This window comes from Wasmannia auropunctata, unplaced genomic scaffold, assembly GCF_000956235.1.
Source record: "Wasmannia auropunctata unplaced genomic scaffold, wasmannia.A_1.0 LD336062.1, whole genome shotgun sequence".
Classification (NCBI taxonomy): domain Eukaryota; kingdom Metazoa; phylum Arthropoda; class Insecta; order Hymenoptera; family Formicidae; genus Wasmannia; species Wasmannia auropunctata.
In genome coordinates, this window is record NW_012026828.1 from 35,746 (window position 1) to 41,961 (window position 6,216).

Consider the following 6,216-nt stretch of genomic DNA (forward strand, 5'->3'; position numbering starts at 1 on the left):
AGACGCAGTAAGACTGAGTTCCGTTATTCATCGTACATACTGAAAAACTACAGTACAAATAATATGCATTATAAATATAGATTTACAGTACAAGATTTGTACTGTAAATGTCAAAACGAAATTATTGTAACTATTAGAATATTGTGCACAGAATATTTTCCTCTTAATTTCAGAGGATTCCTCTTGAGGCCATATACAAGAATAAAATCCTCTAAGATTTAGCGGATTCCACTAATATTAAAATTATTTTTTTTTGGGTGAACCTTGATATGCTCCGTGATAACGGAATGTCTCGACGGATCTCCTCTTATGTTATTCTTATGTTCTTTGATTCTGGTCTTGAGCTGCCTTTTGGTCTGACCGTCTGACCCACATACGAGGCGTCGCAGTCGTTACAGTTAATTTTATATACTACATTATTTTTTGCAAAAAATTCGGGTTTATCTTTATGTGCTCTGATGATGGGGTTGAGATTGTTTAGACAGCGGAAACCCACTGTATGTGATCGTGTGTCTAATAAGAGGCGCAACTCTTTCTGAGATGCCTCGTATGAATGGTATTACGGCAAACTTATTTTCGCGTTCTTGGGATGTAAAATTACTGTTAGTTCCGCAAATCGAATCGTGTGGCAAACTTCTCTCGATATTCTTCAACCGATTGTTTATAGTTTTGAAAATTAGCTCCAACGGATAGGCATTGTCGAGGAGCAGCTTGACACAAAACTCTAAATTCTTCTGCTGATAGGATGGGTGGGACAACATAATGGCTCTATCTAACAAACCGCATATTGTGCCGATTTTGTGACACATAGGTTCGAGAAGAATAATTATTTGTTTTGGCACGTGCAATATCAATAAGTACGTTTTACGTACATTTCTGTTCTCTAAAAAATTATTATTTTATAGCAGACTAACAATAAGTGCACCAAGTTAAAATTATTTTATGGACTAATTTTTGATTAACGGGTCAAAATGAGAAAGTAAAGACTGATAATATTAATTTAATTTGAATCTTGCGGCATTTTATATATTTCCTAATCACATATTTCCTAATAATATCCGTATAAACGCTATCGCTGATTGTTAACAATTATATTTCAAAATATAGTGATATTTCGAAATTAGGAAATTTTGAAATATAATGTGACCTTAGATATTTCAAAAACGTTGCCGCACATTTTCTAAAAAAATGCAAATGTTGCGTATGAATTACGAAAATTATCCGAACATGACTCATTTCTTATCTACGTATAAATTATTACCACAGACCTCACGTATGTATACATAAAAACGAAAATACAAATGTGTAATAATATACTCTTTCCTCTTTACAAAAAAATAAAAATAATAGAAACAATGGTTTTAACCTTGATGTAAGGTGTCATAATCCTGAACATTCAAATTAAAGGTTTCAGCTGTTGTTTGAACACCTGAAATAATGTTAATTTACGGCGGGACTGTACGTAAGTTTATTAGCTTCATAAGAGATTTACTTAAAGAAAAAATGCTTTACTGTAGTGTGTTGAGAAGCTCTAAAAATAAGCTACAAGGACATGCAATAAAAAAAATAAAGGTCTCCATTTAAAAAAAATTAACTTGATCTTTATATGACTTTGCAGATTCAACCCAAAGTCTTATTAAATTCTTATCATTATATTTTTAAAAATCCTATAACTTTGTTTCTTACATAATTTTTGCTAGAGTTGATTGTTTTAAAAATATATCAACGGTTTTGGACTTTTCGAAGGCCCTGTATCCTACCAAAACTCTTTAAAAAAAAAGAAAAAGATTACGCCAAGTACATAAAAATGTATCGTATGTTACATCTTTCTTAAACCAAAAATATTATTTTAACAAATAAAAATTGTCCAAAAACAAATATGAGGTTATACAAGTATTTGTCAAGTATTTTATTAGACATAGAAGCAAAAATATTTTTTAATAAATCATATATTTAACCATCCAAAAGTATATGCAGCAAAAGTTTAATACCATTGTCTTTCCAAATATTTTTATTTCATATAACAGGCTTAAAGTAACTAAAATGACCAATGGGATCATAGTGAAGCAAAAACTTGGCGTGCCCACATTTTATATACATCTTATCAATTAAATATTAATGCAATCCGGGCTAAGTTTTTGCTTCATTATAATCCCATTGGTCATTTTAGTCGCTTTAAGCCTGTTTTATGAAATAAAAATATTTGGAAATACAATGGCCTTAAACTTTTGCTGCTAAACTTTTGCTATACTTTAAGATGGTTAAATGGTTTATTAAAAAATATTTTTGCTTCTATGTCTAATCAAATACTTGGCAACTTATATAATTTTATATTTGTTTTTGGACAATTTTTATTTGTTAAAATAATATTTTTGGTTTAGAGAGTTTGGTGTAACGTACGATACATTTTTATATACTTGGCGTAATCTTTTTTTTTTTTTTAAAGAGTTTTGGTAAGAGCACTGTAATCAATTTTGTATAGATATGCAATGTGATACAAATTTTATTTTGTATAACACAATAATTGCAAAAACAAGAAATAAAATTTTTTATTTTTTGTCAAAACAAATATCTTTCAGCATAATTTTCTTATTACAAAATTTATTAACATAATATTATAATTACTAAATTATTTGTACATCTATTTTAATGGCACAAATAAAAAGTAATTCAATATTTAAATAATTAATTAACGCATAATTTTAATAGAGAAATTTGATATAACGTCATAAAAAGTAAGAAACATATTTTGGCGATAGATCGGAATCACAGTTTCGACAAGATGATCTTAGCAGAAGCGAAAAGAATCGCAAGACGCGCACAGAACGGAAAATCGAACTGGTCACAAGCAGTAACGACGATCTAAAGCCCAGAATGACGCCCGGCGATATTAAAAGCTCGTCCTTCCTCTGTTTCCGCTTCCGACTTTTGTAATTTCCCGTAGCTTTCACCGCTGCCGAGCCGTTTGCTGAGAGATTTATCCGCGACGCCGTCGGCCGCCCGCGGATTCTCCATCAGTGATTCGCGATTCAACGAAGAAAATGCCAGTTAGGCATTTGATAGTGGCATTTGATAGCGGTACCATCAAAACGCCTTAACAATTATCGAGTAATCCAAACGCGCGTTCAAACCAAATCAAGTATACGTCAAATTTCATAAATTCACATATAAAGTATCGTAAAGTTACATTTTGCCAATATATTTTATAAATCCGGCCTGTCCAAAATCTAAATCTCGACTTGCGAACTACCACCTCTCCCTCGTCCCGATCGAGCAAGAGTAATCAAGAATAGACGTTACAACTACGAATTAAAACAAAGCTCTAGACCTATCCTTGTCCATTTACTCTCTGTCTCGCTCGATCGAGATGAGGAAGAGGTAGTAGCGTTTCAGCTCTCAATCCGAGATTTGGACAGGCCTACTATAAATAGAACCAAAAGAAATTTTATAAACATTGATCCAAGGAAAGTTTCATTCAAAAATATTAAACATAAGGATAATAACGGACTTAAAATATATAACAAATAAAAATAAGTCAACGATATTTTTGTGTTTAATGTGACTACATCTATATATATCTGCAATATAGGTTAAATGTTACAATATTGGCAGCAACATTGCAACATTTAAGCTATATTGCAGAAACATTACAATGTTGCTGCAATATTATAATTATAAAAATCTGTTTAGATTTAGGTTACTATTATACCAATTTTCTTTTGTATTATATCTATTTAATCTCGAAATATCAATATATAATGTAATTTCGAGTCAAAATCTCACAAATATTCTCGAAAAAAGAGTATACAATTATGAACTATGATCAATGAAGATGCTGTTGTGAGAGTGAAAATAAGAGAGAGAGAGAGAGAGAGAGAGAGAGAGAGAGAGAGAAAGTCACGTGTTTTACACACAACTTATTTGCTACACTGCTAGAAACAATTACCACTTTAAAGTTCAATGCAACTAGAACTATCCTGTTTCAATTAACCAAATAATACTGTTGCTAATAGTTACGTGTTAAAACGATACAGATAGTATTTGGTTTAAATAATTAAGATATTTGAATGTTAATAACAAAATTGTTTACATATGCATGATGCGCTTTTTTCCATTTGGCCAATAACACGTTGTTTATTTTTATCAAAATCTCTTAAATTTTCCAATTAATTATCCGGATCTGTATTCGCAGATTAAATCACATAAACTTCATAAAGATTGTGATAAATCGATTTTCTTTCACATAAACGAATTCGACGGATATTATAATAATGCACACTCAAATGTACATATGTGTATGTATTGCTATGTATATGTTTCATTAAAAGCGATTACAGATTCTACAAATAAATTAAGCCACTCTGTTATTTTCAATACTTAATTGTTAAAAAACTAAATCATCTGAATCGAAAAATCTCCATTTTTATATGGAAATAGATGTAAAAAAAAAATTATCTTCAGAAGCTCAGCGAATTGAATTTTAAATCGTAATAAATGAGCAAATAGACCAAGTAAGACGTTATAATGATACTAAATTAACAATGAATTACACATAAAATTAAAATTTAAAATTAACCAAACCAAAGATGTCGAAAAATTGTTGCAAAACACTGCAAGTTTTAAATACAGAATTCAAAGTTCAGCTTAATCAATTTTAAACACAAGCTTATTTTGAAAACTATATTTACCTTTACAAAGATACTGATACCACAAATATATCAAATAAAGTTGACTGTAAATGAATTATTTTCATTACTTCATATGAAGTTATCACAAAATTATATTTTTTAATTAAATTAAAAGATATCTGTTTAGGTATTATTTTGTTACTGTCACTTTTTGTAAAAACAACGACGAACACATAATAATGGAAAAATAAAACTTTTAAAAAATTTACTTTTATAGATAGATTTCTATTTATAATATATTTTAATGTAGATACTTGATTGTTAAAGAATTGAATCTGAATCGAAAAATCTCCATTTTTATACGGAAGTAGATGTAGAAAAACAATTATATTCAGAAGCTCAGCGAATTGAATTTTAAATCCTGCAATAAATGGGTAAATAAACCAAGTAAGGCGTTAATGCTACTAAAATTAACATAATATACAATACTTGCAAATTCAAAACTGATAAAAACCATGTTTGCAGTCAAGTTATTTGTAAACAGCTTGTGCTTATTTCTCTAGCGTATATGAAACTAATTCATTCTTTGATGAATATTAATTTAGTTTGTCTAATTCGTTAATTTGGTTTGATCGGCTGACCTTATCGGAAGTCCCACGTCAATCACTCTTGTGACGGATTGAGCTGGAGTTGTAACTTGAAGTCGCACAATACGGGAAATACCGTCGTGGTCACCCGTCGGATGTTCGCTCCCCTTTTCGTCCTCGAGCAGGATATATCCGCGACGGAAGCGAATCGGCAGAATGCGTGTCGCTCAACAAGTGGCTGGCTTTTATATAGCCGCGCGCTCCGCGTACAATTCCTCTGATAGCGCAAGCGTAACGAGGAAGCCGAGAACGATGAGTCCTGTGACCACGATTTACTGCCCCAAGACACCACCCACTATGATAAAAATAAGTTCGCACAACGAATCTCGAAGTTTCACAAAAAAAACAGCATAAAATAAAAATCCGTGTCCAACAGTAATAATATAAAAAATATCTTAATATTCAAGAAATTGAGATTTAACAACAAATTCCAAAAAAAATATTATAAGTAAAATTGTAGGCCTTAAAAAATTATATGTGTAATACTTTTATTAGAAAAAGAAAGTGTCATAATGTAACAGAATATAAAAGTTAAATTGTCTAATTTTATGCGAAAATTATATAATATAATATATTATATAATATAATAATATATACCAGAGGTCGATCGTATTTAAAATAACATTATTTAAAATATGTATTTTAAATAACAAAAAGTAAAAGAGTTATTTAGTATTTATTATTTTAAATAGCTTCTTCTGATCTATTTTATATTTTATATTTTAAATACGTTTTTGAAATTTATTTTATATTTTTTATTTTAAATAAGTCATGTTTTTGGAATCTATTTCATATTTGTTATTTTAAATAAGTTATATCAGTTACTTTACCGACTTCTGCTTATCAGGGATCGGTCGTATTTAAAAAAGCATTATTTATAATATCTATTTTTAAATAAGAAAAAGTAAAAAAATTATTTAGAACTTATTATTCTAAATAAA

At 29.6% G+C, this 6,216-nt stretch overlaps 1 protein-coding gene across 1 annotated transcript in view; it reads right to left on the reverse strand.

Annotated features, from left to right (window-relative positions):
* Nucleotides 1–5,431, reverse strand: part of LOC105450365 (histidine decarboxylase) — a 24,354-nt gene extending 18,923 nt beyond the window's left edge. The window contains exon 1 of the mRNA XM_011690156.1: nucleotides 5,270–5,431. The gene's annotated coding sequence lies outside the window, so the exon portion shown is untranslated. The remainder of the gene's footprint in view (nucleotides 1–5,269) is intronic.
* Between the last annotated feature and the right edge of the window lie 785 nt (nucleotides 5,432–6,216).